Source organism: Marmota monax, unplaced genomic scaffold (genome assembly GCF_021218885.2).
Source record: "Marmota monax isolate L192 unplaced genomic scaffold, Marmota_monax_Labrador192_F-V1.1 WCK01_AAM20220418_F8-fsc00083, whole genome shotgun sequence".
Taxonomy (NCBI): Eukaryota; Metazoa; Chordata; class Mammalia; order Rodentia; family Sciuridae; genus Marmota; species Marmota monax.
The window spans coordinates 2989258-3011844 of NW_026692848.1; the positions used below are offsets into that span (position 1 = coordinate 2989258).

At 51.6% G+C, this 22587-nt stretch overlaps 1 protein-coding gene across 1 annotated transcript in view; it reads left to right on the top strand.

Moving 5' to 3' along the window:
- Nucleotides 1–22587, top strand: part of Pde10a (phosphodiesterase 10A) — a 534453-nt gene that overhangs the window by 76868 nt on the left and 434998 nt on the right. The window lies entirely within an intron of this gene.

Here is a 22587-nt window from a genome sequence, read left to right on the forward strand (position 1 = left end):
TCACGCCGCCCGTCTGCCCTCCCTCTGAATTTACCTCCTTCCCCTCAATTAGTCCTGTGTCATGTCCCGTTATCCCGGGAGCTGTGCACTGTGCACTGCCCTGGTCCGTTAACCTCACCCGCTCTCTGTCGCAGCTACCAGCAGGTGGCGCTAGTCCCTCTGCCTGGGGTCCCTTTCCCTGTTGCCCTCAGCGGGTGCCTTACAGGAATCCGTTCTTAAGATGAAGACCAAACGGTTTACTGTCAACTCAGGTTTCTGTGTGTGGTTCTTTACATTATAATTACTCAATCACATTAACTGTATAAATTAATGGGTTTCACTGTGACATTTCTATACATGCACTGTGTATGATTCAAACCAACCCACGTGGCTTAACCTGATTAAAATTATGAGTATAGGTTGTTTTTAAAGCAGCCGAGCGGAGAATTTCGGAGGAGAGACATGCATCATGTAGCATTTGGTTCCAGCCCTGCAGCCCTCGGCCCTGTGGCTCCCCTGCTCTGTGACACTCAGCGGGTTGATTGCTGTTTGTGTCCCCAGCCAGAGGTTTCCATCCAGTGGGGACCCAAGGAACACACTCCTGTGGTTCTTTAAAGGGTAACCAAGACGGGAACCAATTTCATGCCTCAAAATCATTTCTAGGCCTTCTGGCCACAGTGTAGGAAGCTCTGGGGAGGAAACAGGGGTGTTGGGAGGCCAGGGCCACCTCTGGCTCAGGATTCTAATAGCGTCACTGGACAGTAAGTTTTTCAAGTGACTCAGGTATTTGCAGTCGTGAGAGGAAAACCTGCCTTGTTTGGTGGAGAGGGCAGTGGGACCGGCAGAGAGTAGGACAGGGTTTGTGTGTCTGTCTCCTGCATTGTGACCTCAGGAAGACTGGCCTAACGAGGTTGCTGTCCCTACCCACAGCTGGGTGACTGCACGTGAGGATGTGGTTTGTAGTCGGAGAGTGCATTGCTCATTGCTGTCTTGCAGGAGATGGTGGAAATGTTATTTATTTAAAACTTGTTGGTTTTGAAGAACTGAATTTTTAAAATTAGTTGTAACTTTCTGTTCCTATTAACCAAAGTATTGCCCAATATTTTGGTTTAGTGGAGAAGGTAAAATGTACCAGATCCTGGAATCCACATGAGCTTCTTATAGAACCTGAAAATACAACCAACTTCAGTCTTTTCAAACTCTGGCTTTGTTTTCTCTTTTTCTTGTCTGTTCAAAAATGCAGCTTTTGTGGTTTAAAGAACAAAAAGAAAGGCTTATGAAATGACACAGAGACCCCTTAAACACCAGAGCTTGTGGAATGGCAAAATGCTGAGTGAATCCGTGAGCGACACACAGACTGGAGCTCCCAGAAATGCACTTAGGGGGAAGGAGCCCTTGGGAAACGTGCTGAGGGTTTTCCTGGGTCCGGAAAATTGGACAAGTGCTTTGTAGCATTTTACTGAACTCAACCAGCTTCCAGTTAAGCCTGTTCCCAATGAAAAGTCCACATGGTGTGGTTTACCACTGGAAACTAGTAACACTCAAGCCAGAGAAGGTGGCACACACCACACCAAAGACCTCGGAGGAGGCTGAGAAACTCGAGAATGGAAGGTGAGCTCAGGGAGGGCCCTGAGCCTTTCAGAAATGTACTGTGATGTGGGACTGGGTACGACTCCAAAATCCCATGTGTGGAAGCATGGTCCCTAGGCAGCAAGGCTCACAGGTGGGCTTGGAGGCAATGACTAGATCATGAGACCTCTGACCGCATCCGAGAATTAATCCACTTGGTGAATCCATCATTTGAATGAACTCTGTGTGGTACCTGTAGGTAAATGGGACTGGCCTGGAGGAAGGGGTCACTGAGGTTGTGGCCTTGGGGACTTTAACTGTCCCTGGACACCTTCCTCTCTCATGAGCCGAGCAGCTCCTCCACCACACCCTTTCACCATGATGATCGGCCTCACGGGGGCCCAGAGCAGTGGAGTTGGCCAACCATGGACTGAACCTCTGAAACCGTGAGACAAAGTACACTTCCTCTTCTAAGTTGTTCTCCTCAGGTATTTTGGTCACAGTGACAAAAACTGACTTACACATACATGAAGACTCATTTGGGTGGAAATGTGCATGATCAGGAAAGGGGCATTTGAGCTACTGAGAACCTGAGGTGTTCAGGACAGAACGAGAAGATGCATCTCTGTATCCTGCAGGGGGTCCAGCCCCAGTGCATTTGGAACTCTGAAAAGAGATACCTCTCACCCACGAAGAGCATATGCCCATGTAGATTCAGTCCCAGCCCTGGTACCAATTTAATTATCCCTCAGTCTGTTCCATTCAGGCCAGAGGCAACTCAGCAACTTGGAGAGGACAAAGTTATGCCACACTGACACTTGCAAAGACCCAATTCAAATGCTTCATTACTGAGCATGAAATGAGGCAGAAAATGTGGTTACTGAGGCCACACCTACTTCCAGAGGGCTGTGGGGAAGTCAAATGGCGAAAGGGGTCTTGTAGTGTGACGATGAAGGGGGCTGACCCCAGGGGTCACCAGAACTTGGGAGGTCACCCACTGCAGCTGGAGTGTTAAGTGGGGCTAATACTCATCTCAGTGAGTCATTATGACAGGTACCTGGTACATAGTGCTCAGCGAATGTCACTAGTATTACTTCTTCAGTTCCTAGCATGTCCCTAACTAAACCAGGACCTGCCTTGGCGAAGCCTGGGATGGCCAGGCTGACTTCATCTGTGGGCGGGCAGATGCTTCCTGGCTTGTGACATTTGAAAGATGACCGGAAATTTTAAAAATATTTTCGCTTTTTGCTGCCTATCATTAAGGTTTCATAATTTTTAAAGTCTTGCCTTATTGACTGCGGTTTTAAGCAGGAAGATCTTATTCTTTAGAATAAAGAGTTGAATAAAGAGTTGCTTCCTCCTGGGCAGGAGGCCTTGTTCTTGAGAGCTTCCCACCGTACAGGTAGCTTGCCTGGTCCTGTCCACTGAATGGGAGTGTGGTGGCAGAGGAAGGGGCTTCCACACAGGCTTGAGGACGCAGCTGAGAGGCAGTGTTCATTCTTGACTCTGCTAAGAGTTGATAGAAGGGAAGCGTCGTCCAGCTCTTTGGTCAGAGAGGCAGGTGGAGTACTCAGCACTTGAACTTGCGTTTCCTCAGATGGCGCCACCAGGAAAGCCAGGGGTTGCAAGGATTCGGCTCCAGTGTTATTTCTTAGAGCAAGGTGGAAAGAAAGCCTTGTCTATCTACGGCAGCAGCAGCAGAAGCCTGGGCTCCGTTCATGGCTCACCCTTCCATCTTGACCCTGAACGATACTTTTCCAGTGTGGTTACGAGCTGACCTCAAAAGGCTCAGAGAGAAATGCCACTCTAGTCAGTAAACTTGAAGCGACTTTGAATGCTGACACTGAACTTGATTTAAGAAAGTGTTGATAACAATGAAGTGGCCAAAGAACTGGATGCATTTATGTGGAAGATCTGGACCCCCTCCCCCCGCAAAAAATAACTTTCTGAGGGTTTAAGCCATTTTATTGGCTCACTTAGGATCATAATGTTCCCCCAAAGTGTGCCTTGGGTTTCTCTTCCCCTCGAGTGTGGAACCGCGAGGAGTTCTTGACCTCATGTCACCCCTGCCGGTTCAGTGAAGGCTCCCAGCCCCATTCCTGGGTCTCTGCCCAGGCTAAGGGATGTGCTCAGGAAGTGTGCCCACCAGGCCCTCGCTGTTCACTCGTGGGTGAACAGCCCTGAGCACACACCGTCCTCCTTCTATGATGGCAGCTGGGGCCCTGCCAGCACAGCTCCCTGGGAGGTGGAGAGAAGCCCCTGCCTCCTTCCAGCTGCCTCCTCAGTGTGAAGCCCCCAGCCCCGCTTCCCTGGGCGAACCCGTCCATCTTCTCAGGAACAAATCATCTTCTCCTCATTACACACAACCAACACACGTCGAAGTAAAACCAACAGCAGCAGCAAGTCGGAGCCATTAGTATAAACCAGTGATAAACGGTGAATGTTTTCAGTGTGCTTTCTTCCCATCATTTGCCCTAGAGAATCAAGAATCCCAGGCAGAGAACAAACAACAGACCTTTATTTCCATCTTGGGCTTTGCATCGGACAACTTTCAAGCCTGAGAAAGTTACTTGTCTGGCCACAGATTTCCTCGTGTATAAATGGGAACATAATTTCCACCTGTCAAGTTCATGGTCAGGATTGATTAAAATGCCACGTGTGATACACATAGCAGATACCTTAAGCCCAGTAGATCATGGAAACGCTGCTGCTCTCTTATTCGCCTTCGGCTGAGGGACACCTCTAAAGACAACACGACCCTGTGTTCCTAGCAGAGGTGATCCCTCCTCCTCGTTGGGCTTCATGGGGTCCATGGTTGTGCGGAGCCTGCCTAGGAGGAGGAGGCCAGCACATGGAGGCCTCCATTCCCCCGGGGAATACCCAGCCGGCAGCACCCTAGTGTTTTCAGAGACAACAGCTTCCTGTGGCCTCAGATAGGCCCCAGCCCCAGGGAGAGTCAGGAGGGTGGGGCTAGTGTGATGGAAACACCCGGGGCTCTGGCCTCCGCCCCCGTGGCCCATCTACTGCTCTTCTCAGCCTCTGTGGCCTCACCTGACCTGATGCTTCGACCTCCTAGTGTGTGAAGCCAGCTGGTCCATGCTGGGGCGCCAGGTTTCTTGGTCAGTAGAACCAGCACCCAATCTGCCTGCTCTAAAGCAACAGGAATGTCTTCTCTCTCAGATTTAGAGCTGGGCGTCTGATGTCTCGGAGTCAGTAGAGCCACACTCCTGCTGAAGGCTCCTGCCTCACCCAGCTCCTGGTGGTTGCCAGCTGGGCCCAGCACTCCTTGGCTTGCAGCCACGTCTACCCTGGTCACACACAACCTGGGATGCAGCACGCGAGCACCCACCTCTTCAGCACACCGCAGCATCCAGGCCAGCACCAGAGGAAAGGGAAAGAAATGCCCAATGGAACCTTGGAGGAATCAGTCTTATTTTGAGGACTTTGCTTTTCAGTCAGCAATCATTTCTGTTCTTCAACTGTTCATTTTTAAGGCCTCCATGGATCATGATGGAGGTGAACTTGACAGGATGTTTCCCCACTGTCCTGCATTACGCGGTGACTCCCCCAAACTAATCTGTGCCCAGAACCCATGTATGTGACCTTATTTGGAAATGGGGACTTTGCAGTTGTGATTAAGTTAAGATACTTGATTAGGGAGGGCCTCATCCGTTGTGATTGGTGTCCCTCTAAGAGGTCATTGAGGACACAGGGAGATGATGACTGGGGGACAGTGATGGCTTCCTCTCCCCCAGGTTTGTGGGTCCTCACAAATCGCTCAAACTGCAGCAAGGCTGGGATCTGAATATTCAGCAGCTGGCACTGCAAGAGCAAGCTTAGCAACATTCATCATCTTAAAGATAAAACTCAGTTAATACAGTTGTGATCATTGCTGGATGAATTAGACCTCCAGGTACCCAGTACAGGGACTGTATGAATAAATCAGATTGTGTACAAGGCGATTCTGTGTTCTAACTTAGCAGGTGACTCCTGTAAACCTATAGAAGATGCTGAGAGATGTCATGCCCAGTTCCATTTTATTCCCAAGTCTCAGGACATCTGTGTGCATTTCCTGCTTGGATCAAAATCATACAAAGTCATTACCTGGAGAGTTCTGAAAGGTCTGAAAGGTCTTCCTGAGCTACAATAAGGTGCCAGCAAGCTGCCTGCCTTCTGGAGGCCCTTGGTCTTCCAGCCTCTAAGGTTACCTGCATCCTGTGGCTTACAGCCTCCTCCAACTTCAAAGTGTTTTACTCCAACCTCTGCCTGCAGCCACCTCCCTCTTCTTAGGAACCTGTGCTTCCTCTGGGCCCCCTGGGTAATCCAGGGGCATTGCTCAGGTGGAGACTACTAATCACCCTGGGAAAGCCCTGTTTCCTTGAGAGGTCTCGTATTCATAAGTTCTGGGATTAATACAGGGGTGTGTTTGGGAGGCCAGTATTCTGCCGACCACAGCCTTTTCTCAATCTAGAGAAATCACTGTTTCTTCAAGATCTCTGAATGTGTCACACCTACACTCCTTGCTCTTACCCTTGAGGCCTCTGCGGTACTGAGTGCAGGTGGTGGACAGCAGGGAAGCCACCACGCTTCCTGTCGCTGTCCTTAGGCACTGGCCCCTTGATGCCTGCTTGTTCTCTGGAGACTCAACTCTGCCTCTTAGAGCAGCCGGATGAATCTGTGCGTACAGCTGGCTTCTGGAGTCAGGCGATTCGCAGAGGTGCCCAGCAAGACCCAGGCCTTGAGCTCCTGGGCTTATCCACACAAAAAGGAGGTCCCTTGTTTAGTTTCTAATGGGATTCTCAAGAATCTGGCAGATTTATGGTGCAGTCAGCGGGGTAGTGCTGTCTGGTGGAGTCTCTGACCACAGTTAGCCAGGCTCTTGTCCCTGCTAGACGTCTTTAAATGACAAGTAACAAGAACACATGCACACTGCTGTCCCAGGGGGGTTTGTCTGTGTGGTGTAGCACGTGATTTTCTTTGCCAAGACCCGTGTTTGAATCCCATCTCTACCGCTTAGTAAGTGTGCACTTTTAGGAAAATGGCTTAGCTTCTCTGAGCCTTTGTTTCCTTTGCCATAGATACAACAATAACCCCCTCTTCCCCCAAGGTGTAAAGTGATCAGGTGTAAAGTGCTTAGCTCGGTAATTGGCCAGTAGGAAGCTCTTAGATATTTAACTTCATTAAGTTTTGTGAAGAGATAGGTTGGTAGAATTTTGATATGAGTACTTAAAAGATTCTAATTTTAAATGTGATTCCTTTAAAAGATCTCATTCAGGTGGCTTCTTAAAACAATGACATTATGTGTAGGAGGTCATGCATGCTAATTAACTTGAGGAGCCATTCCACAGTTATGCCTATTTCAAAACACCCTGTTGTACATGATAAATATACTCAACTTTTTCACTTTAGAAAAGATATTTCAGGTGAGAAGGGGACTTCAGTGGTTGCTGTGAATAAACAGGAGGACAGAGTGTGGCAGAGTAGGTGATGAGGTGTGGCAAGCAGGAAAGCACTGGACATCATGTATCCTGGGGGAGCCGTGGACCTGCTCTGGATGGAGCCTCCGAGCCAAACCCTTCCCGGGTGGAATTCACCAGAGTGGAGCCAGAGCAGGAAGAGATTTTTGGCTGTTGAAAGGAGACTGAGTTTTCCCAGCACCATTTGTTGAAGATGCTATCTTTTCTCCAATGCATGTTTTTGGCACCTTTGTCTAATATAAGATAATTGTAGTTTTGCAGGTTAGTCTCTGTGTCCTCTTTTCTGTACCATTGGTCTACCAGTCTGTTTTGGTGCCAATACCATGCTGTTTTAGTTACTATTGCTCTGTAGTATAGTTTCAGGTCTGGTATAGTGATGCCTCCTGCTTCACTCTTCCTGCTAAGGATTGCTTTAGCCATTCTGGGTCTCTTATTTTTCCAGATGAATTTCATGACTGCTTTTTCTATTTCTATGAGGAATGCTATTGGGATTTTTATTGGAATTGCGTTAAATCTATATAGTGCTTTTGGTAGTATGGTCATTTAGATAATATTAATTCTGCCTATCCAAGAGCCAGGTAGATCTTTCCATCTTCTAAGGTCTTCTCTGATTTCTCTCTTTAGGGTTCTGTAGTTTTCATTGTATAGATCTTTCACCTCTTGGCGTGAACATACTTCATATACAGAGGTATGAAAAATTGTGCTCTATGTGTGTAATAAGAATTGTAATGCATTCCACTGCTGTCGTGTGTTTAGAAAAAATAAAATCAATAAAAGATTTTTTTTAAAAAGAAAGGAGACTGCAGGATGGAGCTGTAAGTTCCCAGATCCCCACGGTGGTGGTGGGAGCAGGCGATCGCTCATTCTGAAGCAGACAGGACTTTAAAGAAGAAGCAAGGCAGTTCTGAATTCTTCTCCTGACGCTGACAAGAGCAGGCATCCAGGCTCCTGGCTGCTGCAGGCTGGGGCTGCCAAGGTCCGTGGCAGTTCCCCAGGACTGGACTGTGGACCCCAGGTTGATCCCAGTGGGCTCATGCAATGCTGTGAGGGAGGTGGGCTTCAGTGCACAAGCCTTCCTGCAGTGCTGCCCTGGGTCCTGGCCTGGCCTAGGACTTCAGCCCATCTCCCAGCAAAACCAGCTCAGGCTGGAACCTGTGAGGGCTGCAGAGAGATGGCAGTGCAGTCTTGTCCCCATTCCCGCTGGTGCCTTCTGATGCCTTGCAGGCTTTCTGCTCCATGACGCACAGACGTCTGGCGGCCTCTCTGAAGGGGAACTGGGTGCCCGTTTGTTTTACCATTGACGATCCCAAACAGTAGCAGCTCCTGCAGCGGTAGCTGCTCACTTTAGGGAGAAAAAGAAGCTCACAGAAAATGCCTGGGAGTGTTGTCTTGGTGCGCTTCACTACTGGAACCCTGATTTCTGTGTTTTTCTGTTCTTGGACAGGACTGGTCAGCAGGAACAGCACTTCCGGAGTCTCCCTCTGCCTTTGCTGGTTTTCCCAAGTGCCTACAGGTGGCACTGTTTGTGACTTGAGCTTAAGCATTCAGCTCATGACATTAGGTTTCCTTAGGAAGACTGCAGACGCACAGGTCTTTGAATTAGAATGACGTGTCTCTTTATCTAAACATGCCAGTATCTGAATAAGTCCCACTTGGATTTTCTTCTTGCTCGTTTGACGTGTCTGTGGTGTTTCAGTGTGTGGCATGTGTGCGTCCATTCCAGAGCAGAGCCCTCTCTTCCTGATCTTGTGCCCCTGGGGAAGCCAGGCTGAGTCTAATTAGTCCCAAAGTCCCTGAGCATCTCCTAGCATTGGGCGTGGATCAGACGCAATCACAGATGCTTGTGGTACAAATCCACTCCAGAGCTCCTAGCATCCCATTTCACATGCTGAATGTAGCAGCCAGACACATAGATCCAGCTGACGTTCCCCACAGGGGCCTCCTTCCAAAACCACTGTATGCAACAGGATGGTTGGGAGACGGTCCAGGGCTGGCTGGCAGGAACGCGCAGCCCTCCAGGACAGTGCTCCCTACACAGCCATCTCGGGCCTCCAGAGGCACACCCCATGAGGCGGGAGAGGAAGAGGCAGAGCACGTAGGCACCTCTGGCAGGATAAGTAAACAGCAAAAGAAAACAGGTCTTACTAGAAATTAAAAGCAACACACCTCATGAATTATCTGGGCTTGGTGATGACAGGGACAGAAAAAGAGCAAAATGTCTCTTCTCAAGAAGGTCTGAAATTTGAGGCTTCTGGACATCCTAGGACTTGGAATGAATAGCTTTATCCTGTGTTCACAGATAGGCTGTCAGCACTTGGATTTTCTGATGTCCCCTGAAGTACTTAAATCATCCTAATGACCGCCATATATCCCAGTATAAAGTGGAACAGTTGCATAAATTATTGAGCACCTACTGTATGCCAGGGGTAAGTCTGGCAGAACTGGTCATGAAGATGATGCAGATATATAACCCAAGTGGTCTGTCTGAGAATTTCTCTAGTGCTTTCCACACAGATCTCGGTTATGAAAGGATTAAAACGATTGGGTCGTTTACTTCAACTATGCAAATGACTCTCCTGTAGCAGAATGGCTGCCTGTCCTGATGTCACCTTAGTCCTGGGAGGTCACTTGCCCAAGCGTGGCAGAGTCAGGGCTAAGATTCATTTCCTAAATGCAGGGCAAGGGTTGGACCCAAGCAGCTGACCTCAACCCCCTGCTAGCAACCCCACAAGCATGTCTTAATAATTGCACTCAATTGTTGTTCTAGACTTAAGAATTGTACTCATTTCTTTGCTCTAAGTACACATTTTTTTTTCTATTTTCTGTTTCTCTGTGGGGAACTGATTATGTTTTATTTTAACTACAATACCAAAGTCCCTAGTGATCTAGTGTCCTTTGGACTAAATCCCTATCTCATTTGGAGCCCTGGGAGGTGAGGAGGTGGACAGGGTTAGGAGCTGCCTCTGGGAGCTTGGGTCTGCTGCCAGGAGGACGCTGACATCCCAGAGCAGAGCCAGTGCGTCACGCTGGACCTCAGACATGCCACTGAGGACCTGATGGAATTTTTTAGTGGGCTTGAAATCTATTTTCAGCATTTCCTCCACTTCCCATTTCCAACGGCAAGTACTTGAGACTGTGCAGATCTGTGCATATAAAATACCTACTACTTAACACTCATCACTGGCACCGTGCTTCGCAGAAAATGTATTGATTTTTAAATTGTTCTGCAGTTGTGTCGTGATCATTTCTGACAATACTGAACAAGCTGCGCACTGTCGCCCTTCTAATCTTATACAAAAGAAGAAATGAATTCTTAGAATGAACTCATCCTTCCCCATCCTGTCTCAGAGTCAGATGGAAGTGGAAGCACCCTGCTCACTCCTGCTGAATCCACTTAATTTTGAAATGATTCTCTTTGTCCTTGTGAATAAGTGTGCTCCCAAGGAAAGGACGGCGTATCTTTTCCAGAGTCAAGTAGGCTCTTGAGCTATGGCTCTCCACATTGAGAGAATTCCAGACTCCGCCTTGTTAAACGTGGGTCTGGTGAGGACAGGATGGCAGAGTGCAAGGTTCACCGTGAAACCAGAAAGACGTGCCTGAGGTGTATTATTGCTGAGGTTTCCACGGTCCTAGTTATTGTCCCCTGAGCAGGGATCAGGGCTGGGTTTTCATTTTCTGATGGTTGTCATTGCAGTAACCAACCCGATGCTTGGTTTTCTCACACACGCTGTTTGCCAGGACAGGAAGCTATAGCCTGAGTCCCCTGGGGGAGGGGTGGGAATAACAGGGCCTGTGTGTGTGGAAGAAGCAACAGAATGTTCTATAAAATCCTTAGCAGAGTCTTTCCACATGCACATGACTTGAATTCCTAAGTGATCAAATGTTTCAAAGCCTAATGGCGAATGAATAGTTCATTTTCAGATATCTACACATTTTCCTTCATAGTGTGTGGCTCAGTGACTTGGTGAACAAAGAAAAAAGGAAAAGTCTATTTCATCTTCATCATCCCAATGAAGGAGGACAATTTTATTTTAGTAAAGGTTCTCTGTAACACAAGGCCCAGTTTTAAAAGTGAGATAAGCCAAAACTTGCTCTCTCCAGGGGAGGGGTGAATTAAAGAAAACTCTTGCCTCCAAGGTCTGAATTCATAATGTGAGACCATCAATTCACGTGATTTTGCAGATGTTCAAAAGAAAACAGAGAGAGGGTGACAGCGTCCTCCAGAGCGAGTGCATGGAGGAGACAGAGCCTGCACGGGTCCTCGGGGTTTTGTTCCGCTTCCCTGAATTGCTCTCAGCATTGTGTTTTTGGCAGGAGGAGGGGTATCAAGAACTGGTCATTTAAGGAGTTCAGGGAATTGGTGGTTGAGGGACAGAGATTTAAAACAAAGGAGGTTATTTTGCCATCTTTCCCGAGTACGGGTTCTGATTGGAGACCTGCACTTAGTGCAGGACACCCGGCGTCCTTGGGGACTCTGTCCTGCCCAAGCATCTCTGCCTCCTGCCCAGCAGGCTGAGGCCAGGCGCAGGCTTCGGGGCGTTGCTGGGGAAAGCTCCCCCTTCCACCGAGGAAGGACTAGAACACTCTGCTTTCCCCTTGGGAAAGGCCTCCTTGGTGCTGAAGCTGGGTCCAATCCACGGTGGGCGACTCCATGAGAAGGGGGCACGTTGCGGGGGGACATGGGCCTCTATCCCAGGACAGCGGCTTCAGCACCTGGGCAGAGGGGTTCCATGGCACTCCTGTCCTTGCTGGCTCCTTGCTGGGCACCGTGAAGGGTGAGCTTCTTGCTGCAGGCTTGGTGACAGCAGGACTCAGGGGCTTCTTGGCAGGTTTTCTGGTGCAGGAGGAGCACCCACAACCTGAGTTTCCGGGAGCAGAATTGGACTTGGTTCATAGTTTGGAATATTTACATACATACAGTGAAACACCTTGGGGCTGGGAGCCATGCTTCATCCACCTTAACTCCCAGCCCAAGGTCACGTTATTCAGTACCGCCAATGCAGCTGTCTGCACCGTGACCGTCACAGGGGGTCAGGTGTCCTGTCTTTCACTTGTGACATTGTGTCAGCTCAGAAGCTTTCGGATTTTCAGATTAGAGATGCTCGACCTTTATTGGTTGAAAGGGGGAGGAACAGTGTTTTGCTTGCTTTCCCTTATTAGGAGCGTGGACTGTGATAAATAGAAGGTGAATGTTACAGATGTAGGAAGATCGGGAAAGCTAGGAAAAAAAGGACTCAACAAACTCGTGCCAAGTCATTTCCTGAGGGCATCGTCCAGCCGGCTGGGGAGGCCCTAGGACCCCACAAGAGCAGGGCCATTGAACTGGGTGGGGGAGTACAAGGCTCGACATTCAGCCCCTCTGCCATCTCAGCCCCACGGAATGTTCTGGATTTGCCACGAGAACCTTCACCAAGTCATTTTCCACCTTTGGTGTGTGTCCCTTCTTCTCTCCCTGAAGGCTCCCCTTTTTGCCCCCTGCAGGGCAGGGTCCCTCCCAGGGTCTAGGTCCACTTACTGCCTCTGCAGTTGCCGCTCGTGGGGTCAGCTCCCTCTGCCTGTGTTCTGGCTCCTGGGTGCTCTCCCCAGCCCATGTGCCCATGCCACCCCACCAAGGCTTCACCAACTCCTCACAGGGCACCTCGAATGCCCCCTTTCCAAGCCCGTCTTCCGTCTTCCTCTGGCTAATCCCCTAGAGCATCTTCTGTCTTCTGCAGAGCCTTCCTCTCCATTAGGCTGCCATAAGCCACGCAGAGGTTTGAGGTGCTCTCCTCCTGATGGCTCTCCCTTCTCTGCACCTGGCTGGCCAGGTGGTCTCAAGCCTGCCGTCTCCATGCGGCTCGAGGAACCCCGCCCCACTCTTCCTCCCTCCGACCTCCAAACATCTGTACCTTTTCCCACCTATTCTAGTTTCCAAAGTCAAGCACACATTTTAAAGGCACCAAGCATTTATAGTGACAGTCACGAACATAAGAATCCCAACCCAGGTAGAGGTGAGCCTAGGTATGCTATTTGCTTGTATGAATACACCACAACGAAGCCCATTATTCTATATGATTAAAGGCACTAATAAAATATGGGGAAAAAGAATCACAACCCTCCGTTATCCCTGTCGCACTTAACTTTCTTGGACCCTGCTGGAAAGGCAGCATTATTATTGGCTGGAGTTCTCACGTAACAAAGTATTTTCCTGTTATCAAAATTCATTCATTTGGTTTCTCATGATCACACTATATTTTATCATGATTTATCATGATTTGCTGAACCATTTCCCTTTTTTTGACATTTAATGTTTTTTGCTATTATCAATAATATATCGTGAACCAATACGTATATAAATATTTCTCTCCATCTTGAATTCTGGGGGACAGATTCCTAGGAACATGATTAATAGGTAAAATGAGAGCTGTCCTTCAGGGTCGCAGGGTCTGTGGCTGGTTTGCCCTGTTGGTCCAACCTGGGTGCAGGTCCCCCGCTGTGAGCGCTATGGGCTCATCTGACATTTGGTCACTTTGGGACAGAGAGCTCATTCTTCTGGGCTGTAGTCATTGGCTGATGAAATCAGGCCCACTCACCTCCTGGATCCTGATCCCAGCCACTGGCTCCGTCCTCTGCCCAGCTGGAGGGGAGGAGGCTCGACCACGTGAAGCTCATGCCCAGGACCCATGTTCCGACTCGAGACGTGCCCTTCCCAGTTGGTTCTGGGCCTTTTCTTTTTAGTTTCTTTCTTTCTTTTTTTGTCCAGTGGCATATAATTTTGTCAAAGTTTTTCAAAATTTTTCTTGAAAAACATTAAACAGGAAGGCTCCAAGTGATCAGTTCGAGTTTTCTTTTGAAAAGTTTCCCTCTGCCGCTGTCTGAAGGATGAGTCGGGAAGCCAAGCGTGTGCCCGCCGCCCTGCCCTCTGGCCCAGGGGTGTGGCCTTGCCTCCTGTCCCTGCGGCATTGCTAACAGGGCACACCTCAGAGCGTTGCCTCTTGACCTCTGGGCTGGGGACCCTGCGGTCACCTATCCACTCACATTTCAGTTCGTCTTCCCGGGCTGGGGGAGAAGTGGGCATGGCGCTCCCAGGTCAGCAGCGGTCTCCTGGGCCCTTGTTTTAAGGGCTGCTGAGCTGCCTCCTCCGTTGCGTCTTGTGCGCTGCAGGCAGTGAGCTGCCCCACGGGAAGCAGTCGTGAAGCACAAGTAAGAACTTAAAAATCAGCAGCAGAGGAACTGAAGTGAGAAAATACCAAGTCAAGGAAGGGAAGGGCAAAAAGGGCACCACTTTAGGCAGGTGAGTACCCCTCGATTGAGCTCTGGGCCTCCGCCAGCAAGGGGGGGGTGGGGGGGCCCGGGCCGGGTGTCACTGTGACACAGAGGAGGAAAGGCTGGCTCGCGATTTCCGAGGCTCCGATGGAGGTGCCGGGCCACTGCTCCAGCCTGTGGTGAGGCGGACAGCGTCCTGAGGGTGTGTGATGGCACAGTACCCGCCGCAGGGTAGCCAGGATGCAGAGAGAAGGAGGAAGGGGACAGGGACACGTCTATCCCTGCAGGGCACACCACAGTGACCTACTGTCTCCAGCAGTGTCCACCGCTTCCCCAAGTCCATGAGGATAGGAACCCCAGTGGGCTAACCCATGGACGAGGTTGGGACGAGTCCCAGCGCTCAGTCCAGTCACTTCCCTGGAGCCCCACCCCTGACTGGTGCACTGGGACCGAGCCTTCAGCACATGCGCCTCGGGGACCTTCCACATCCAAGGCACCTGTCAGGCAGTCCCCAGACCTTGTCAGGGGTCTGGACGCCCCTTCCCTCTGGTAAAAGAAAGCGGAGCGTCTAGGCGTTAGCTCCAGAAGAGGCTCCTTCATCCTGTGACAGCTCCCTCCACTGCCCTGGCCAACGCGGCAGCGTGTTTCAGAACCCTGCTTCTAGTGGGTGGCAGGGGAGAGGCCAGGCCACCTGAGTGGCTTCCCAGTTTGCCCCACCCCTACCCCGAGCAGGCTCTCTGTGGCTGGTGGTGACCCGGGCCTCGGGGAGCTCAGGTCTGCCTGTGGCTAACAGCACTGTGGAGGCCACTGACCTTGCCTGAGTCTGGGGTTGTCAATCACACTGAGTGGTGCCTGGGCCACGGGGCTTAGCCTCAGTGTCCACCACAATCTGCAGCACAGCACCGGGCCGTCCACAGGTGTGGCCACAGGGAAAGGGGCAGAGGCAGGCCGCTGTGCACCCCAGGGTATTGTCTGAAGTGGTCAGGATCCCACCTCTGTCTTCCTGCCCCTTCAGTAGCAATGTCCACCTGGTCGCACCCATTGGTTTGTGAGGTTGGCCCCTCTGTGGTGTGCGCTAGCCCGGGGGCACCAGCCTGCATGCCAGAGCTACCCTCAAGGCAGCCAGCGAGCGCCGCAGTTCACACACACAGCCAGATGGCGGCCCCACGGTGCGCCGCCTCCCTCTGGGCACCTCATGCTGCCTGGGGTGGCTTCAGCTCATCCCAGGGCAGTAGAGGGAGGGCGCTGGGCTGTTTCACGGAATTCTTCTACGATACAAAATCACAAATCTCAGTCAAACAGAGATACTCATCCAGCCACACTCTCATTCTTTGTTAATCACACATCCCTCTTTGTAGGGATCGTGGGGATGGATGACCAGGCGAGGGGCCCAGCCTTGCCATACTGGCTGATGTCCAGAGCCTCCCCCAGACCTCGACTGGCATTGGGGACGTGCTTTAGACTTGGGGGTCTGGAGGCCAGCGGGAGCCCCGCCAGGGCTTCCTGATCTTGGTCTGACTGCAGGAAATGGCAAAGGGGGTGGAGGTCACATGGGGCCACCAGAAGGACATCCAGCCTCTGGTCACCTACGGCCAAAGTTCCCAAGCTGAGTGCATGGGCTGCCCCCAGGGAGGTGGTCATGAAGCTTGTCAAAGAGGAAGATTTAAAAATTGTTTTTATGACACATAACACTAGAATCCCTTCCTATGATTTCAAGTGGCTTGATCTCAGTGACGTATTCAGTGTCCTGGATGACTTATCTCTCTGTTCCTGATGAAGTGTGACTTTTCAAGGTATCTGTATTTTAATAAGGCCAACCACCAGGCATGAGACGACTTCCTTACCCATCAAAGTTGAGGACATGTTAGTGGGAATAGATTTTTCTTTTTTGTTATCGTTTTGATTGTAACCTCTCTGGGATACGGTGTGGTAATTATATATATATATGTATATATACGTATTGTGTACTAGTCAAATCAGAGCGGTCAGCCTTTCCATCCCTTAGGCATTTTAAAGCATTCTGATCAGCACATAGTACGCGGACACATTTATGCTGCACAGTGCGATATTTGGATTCCTGGGTACGATGTGCACTCATCAAATCAAGGGCATCGCTGTTTCTGCCTCCTAACGTCCCGGGTGGGGCTCCTCTCGTGTACTGTCATGCAGTATCTGCTGACAGCCCTGCCCGGGCTGCAGACCTGGAAGGCAGTGGCTGCCTTCTAGAACCACACCCGGGGTGTCCTGCACGGCAGTGAAGACTCACTCTGCCTCTGGCTTCCAGGTGAACTGCAGCTCCACATCTGCTCACGGCTCCCCACACAGGCTCCTGGTCCCTGCCAAGCGCCACCAGAGCCACCTGAAGCAGCCTTCCCCACATGCTGCCTCCACCAGTTCCCTCAGGGATGTGGGACTTCCCAAGGGGACAGAACGGAGATACAGGGAAAGGTCATCGTGAAACCTGGCCTGCAGTGGGCACTGCCCGCGTGGAGCAGCATGTGGGTACCTGGGGACACGTGGGGACAGTTCCATGTTTTAAACCACGGTGCCTCGTTGCTCTTGTTCCTAGGCTCCATGTCTCGCCCTGACCTAAGGCTTTTGGGCATCTGTCAACCTGGAATCCACCTTCTCCCATTTCTGCCTGTTTTAATCACAATGATTTTGTAAGAACCAATTCAAATTTCACTTCCTGCATAAGGCTTGCCCATCTTCAGCACCAAAAGTCACGTCCTCAGAGGGCCAGCGAGCCCATCTTGTCCTGACATCACCCAGGGACAGCTAGAGAGGCAGTCCCTTGGGACTAGAAATGTGCTGATCAGTTCTCAGCCCTGGACAGGTTCTGGTACACTATAAACGCCCAGCGAATGCACGGTGACACACATAAGTGGGACAGTGGGGAGGACCGGTGCCTTCTGGGGGGTGGGGGGCAGGGCCATCCTGGGGACAGGGATTAGCTGATATCTGATGGAATCAGGCGGATTCCAAGCCAATAAGCACAAAATAGCTCAGTTGTTTTGAGAAATTCATCTGAGCAACTTTGTCCAAAACCTAAATACTTCTAAAATCCCTTGAACACCATGCAGATGTGCATGGCGGGAGCCCCTTCCAACGTGCAGTGGTGGTGTTGGGTACCTTAGGGTGGCGATGCAGGCGGGAGGCGTCTCTCGTCTGGAAACTGAAGCCTTGTTTCAGTGGTCTTTTCTTTTGCCTCAGTTTACCTGTTCACTGTCTTCCTGTCCCTACACACACACACACACACACAGTGACTATGGTCCCAAACAGGGAAGACTGACCAGCCAAACCTCAGCAGCCCCAAGAGGCTACTCCTCTGGGGTCTGCTTTCAAGTTACCTAGCAAATGCCTGGACATGCTGCAGGAAACAACTGAGAGGAACCAAATATTTCTAACCAAGTTTTATGCTGAAAAATAATCTTGATTCTTTAAAAGTACTCCAATAATCTGAAAATCGAACTATCGGAAATGAATAATGTGTGTGGCTGAGCCATCTTGACTGCCAGGAAGCTGCTTCTTAAAGGGATGGTCAAAGACGCCAACCAGAGCCCTAACCCTGGAAGGTCTGAGCTTGCCCTTCCCATCCTGCCACCTCCCCAGAAGACCAGCAGAGGGCGCCATCACACAGCCTCCTCACCTCCATCTCCTCCATCAAACCCAGCAGAGAACCGAAGCCGCGCTCTACACCAGTTTATTCTGAGAACGTCCTAATGGGAAGAGCATATAACTGAAGTCCATTGATTTTTTTAAGAGAGAGAGAGAGAGAGAGAGAGAGAGAGAATTTTTTTTTAATGTTTATTTTAGTTCTCGGCGGACACAACATCTTTGTTTGTATGTGGTGCTGAGGATCGAACCCGGGCCGCATGCATGCCAGGCGAGCGCGCTACGGCTTGAGCCACATCCCCAGCCCAGTCCATTGATTTTGTGTGACTTTTCAGTATGTGAGGGGTAACACAGACTTCTCAGCTTTGATGATAAGATGCTCTGCGAAGAGTTCCCAGGGAATAAGAAGCGCATTTCCCCTGAATCCTGACCTTCAAACTCAGTGCATTGACCCTGAGGGTTTAGAAGTCCAAGTCCTCCCATAAAATGCTAAGGCTTCCTTTGCCTCTTTTGCTGCAGTGGTGGAGTGAGGCCAAGGGTGGGCCCCCTGTGTCCCACTTTGTCACCCTCAGCCTCCCTCACCTCCTGCCATCACAGGGACACAGAGAACCATGGCTCACTCAGGAATGCCCTCCACAGGCAGCATTGTAAACCTCACACTTCCTCTTCACATTTTGTGAGGTGACAGGTGTTTGACAGCAGAAAGCCTTCTGCTGCCCACAGGTTGCAGGAGGCCTGGGAGGAGCGCCCTGGGGCACCTGCTGAGACGTCCCCTGGGCTTGGATCCCCATTGTACCTGGAGGAACGCCTGACTTGCTGCTGCCTCTCAGACCCTGTGAATGGCAGACAGCTTCTCAACAAAGAACAAAGTGATCCTGTCACTTCGAGGAAAAGAAAAGGCAATATTTGTTGCCAAGGACAAAACTCAAGATTCTGAGTAAAAACTAGCGCTTTGGACCCCTGTATGGGCCGCGTGGGCTGGAGCTCCTCGGCTGTTCACTGCATGGGACGGATGGTGAGGCGGGCATCAATGCCTGTGAGCCCAGCCTTTACCTCAGGAGGAGCCAGTGCATCCCAAGAACCAGGCAACGGTGCTGTGTGAAGAAGGGCAAGAGGCCTGTCCCCAGCGTGGGGGACTTCTGGGCTTTAACTGGAAAACAAAAATCCCAAAGATGGTTTCGGATTCTGTGTCACACCCAACTGCCAGGAAGCCACCGAGTCATGAGTGGGGCCATCCTACCAAACAAGGATTTCCATGATTTTGGGAAAAAGCATTTAAAATATTCCCCCCTTTTTTGGCCTCCTGTCTATCTGAGGTTGGAGATATAGAAGGTGCTCAGGCAGCCAGGGCAAGATGGCGGGTGAGAAGGTCTGGGACAGGGCAGGAACAAGGGAGCTGAGAGGGTCCCCTGATGAGGTCAACTTTCTGCTTGATGAAGGCGCTCGTGGACACAAGCGGGGACCCGAGCAGACAGACACTTTTCTGTACTCGTGCTCCTAAGTGGGGGATCCAAAAGAAAACCAAAAATAGACACTAGGACAGAGGTGGCACCAATCAGTAGTAATGAGGAGTGCGGGGACAGGGAGGAGACCAGGAAAGGTCCAGAGACCGTAGATAGACCAGCCCAAACTCGCCCATGGACTCCCAGCTCTGGGCCTTCTCTTCAGAGAAGTCCGTCTCTGTATCTCTGTCTCTTCTCAGTAACTCGTTCTTGCTGCCATCTCTGTGTCCTGTTCTTCAATTCTTTGCTGAACAGAGACAAGGAACCCAGCACCACTGGATGGTGGCAATGAGGTCAGACTGTCTCTACAGGCGCCAGTCAAAGCCTCACACCTCTACTGCCCTCTGCTAGGCCACCTGTGAGGGATTCACAAGGCCATTCTTCTCCCTACATCTTGTCTGTTTTAGAAAACGTAGTTTGTTTTTCATGGAAATATGAAACTATTGCCAATAAACATTATGCTAACACATAACGAGTTTGTTTCTGTTACTTTAAATGAGTTAATCATTTCACAGTTTCTCAGTGTTGATCTAATATGGTTAACATGAACACAGAAAGCTCACATGCACAGAAGCTCTCCGGGCCCCTCAGAATCTTCAAGGGGAGGAGATGAAGAAGGGTGGGCACCTGGTGTGGCCCCCGGACAGCCAGGGCTGAGGACACACGGCTCCTCCACCTGAAGTCGCAGTCTGGGGGTGCTTTGGAGCAGAGGGAGCAGGTGGGCATCCTCAGTCAGGACCCAGATGAGCAGCAGAAGCCCAGAGTCCTGCCCAGGGTCCAGGAGAGAGGCACAGCCTGGTAGGAAGCACGCAGGCAGGGCCGTGCAGGTCCATCAAGGAGCCGTGACTGCGGCCACCACAGCCACTCACTGAGACTTCCAGAGCAGAGACTTCCTCCCCCGTTCTGGAAGCCAGAAGTGCAAGAGCAGGGCAGGAGGTGGCTCCTTCTGGGGCAGTGAGGGCGGCTGGTCCCAGGCCTCTCCTCCACCTCTGGCAGTTGCTGGCTGTCTTTTTGGTGTGCCTTGGCTTGTAGACGCATGGCCCTGGTCACTGTCTCCATGTTCACATGTGTGTGCGGGTGCGCTGTGCCCAGATCTCCCTGCGTGTTTTATGAGAACATCGGTCACACTGGGTGAGAGGCCCACCCTCCTCCAGAGGACCTCATCTTTACTCATTGCAGTGACCCGATTTCCAACACAGGCCCCTTTCGGGGGGAGCAGGGACATGGGGGCTGAGCTCCCAGCACAGGGACATTGGAGGAGGCACAACACAGTTTTCTGGGCCCAAGCCGCTGCTGCAAGGTGCTGGTCCATGTGCTCACCCGGGTGTGGAAATGTCAGGCCCATGGAGAGGTTCAGCTAATCCATGGGCAGGGCCTCTGGAGGACTCCCGGTGCGGGGAGGCGGGGTTTCTGCCTGCCATGGAGAGCTGTCTCCCCTCCTCCCTGGCTGGCACGGCGGGTGCTCTCACTGCCACCTGAGCACCCTGGTGTCCACGGAGGAGGGCAGCTGGCCTTCCAGGCGTGCCAGCGTGGGGACGTGCACCAGGGGATCCAGAGGACCCAGCCAGTCCTGCGGCTGATTTTCTTTGCGTGTAGAGGAAAGCCTGGCTCCCGGAACCCAAGGGACCCTGGCTTAGAAAGGGACGGCACGACACTGTCAGAGCCCAGGCCCATCACTGTGGACCCAGCAGCTCTAAAGTCTGCTAATGAGTCGCCACGTTTTTAAAAACCAGGACATCTCGTGCAAATGTCTGGCCTCCACACTCCTCTCTGGCCCGACCCACCCTGATCCCCGATCCCTGTGAAAGGCCCTGGGCGCCACAGTCCTCACGGCCTTCCCTTCCTCTGAGGTCCCTGGCCCTGAGACTGCATGAGTCATTTTTCCACTTGTGGAACATAAAGGAAGAGGGTAGGCAGGAGGGACAGACGGCTGTGTTCTGTCAGAATCGCCACATGCTGACCTCAGGACCAGAAGTCCCAGAAGGAGAGAGAAAGTCTTTCTTGGCGGAAGGGCAGTTATTCCAAGGTGACTCCCGAGCTGCCTCCCTTGTTTCCAACACTTCCTGGCCTTCGTAGGCACTCGAGTTGTGGCCCTGGTTCCCCTAATGTCCAGGGAGGGCCAGCGGGTGCCAGGGGAGAGCAGGATGGCCCGACCCTGCGGAGGACAGTGCCTCTCACAGCACCTTCTGCTAGTGCCAAATGCGGCTACTTCCCACAGGGTGTTGAAAGAGCCCCGTGTCACCACAGAAGAACAGGGAGCGTCCCTTCCACCAGCCGTTACTCGGAGCAGCGACGGTGAAATGACGAAATGGAAACCGTCCGCATTCCGGTTTCCAAACAGCACCACACCGTCCCTCACCACCCACTGCCGCCGCTGCCCTGTGGCTGTCAGGGTTCCACACTCTTCCCTTTGCTGCTGGGACAAACCACCTCGCAGGTCGCGGCTCACGATGCAGCTCTGTCACACACTCTCCTGCTCCTGTCAGCTTCTCTAGACAGTGTGCTGTGTCAGCTTCCATCGCCGTGACAGTGACCGAATGCCGTACAGAAACATCGAGAGGTGGAAAGGTTTCAGTGTGGCCCACGGTCTGGGGGGATTCCGCCCATCGTCACTTGGCCCATGGCAAGGCAGAGCATCATGGCCGGATCCCTCAGTGGAGGAAGCTGCCCAGGTCATGGCAGCTGAGAAGCAAAGGGAGACCAAGGGGCCGTTGTGCCGATATCTCTTTCAAGGGCCCACCCCGTGACCTGCTTCCTACAACTGGGCCCCACCTCCTAAGGTCCCCCACCTCAGTCGTGCCACCAGCTGGGGAGCAAGGCTCTGTGCCAGCCTTTGGGGACATTCCACATCCAGACTCTGGAATCTGTGGTCTCACTGGGCCGCTGGGGCAGTGTGGCTGGTCTCCGCCTCCCGTCAGTTGACAAGGCACCCGTGTGAATTCCACTGCTGCCTGGACCCCTCCATGCTGGGTAAGGTGATGTGACAGCTGTCAGGGACTCGGAGGTGGACTCCTAGAGGCCATCGCTCGGCCACCACAGTGGGTCTAGTTTATGCAGAATGCAGGGAATAAGGCTTGGGGCTGCTACCCTGGGGTTTAGAGGAACCCTCTGTCCTCGCCTCATGTGGGGGACCCCATGGCATGGTGCACTTCTTCCTCTCTTCCATGTGTGCAAAAGGTGTCACCAGGAAAATATCAGAG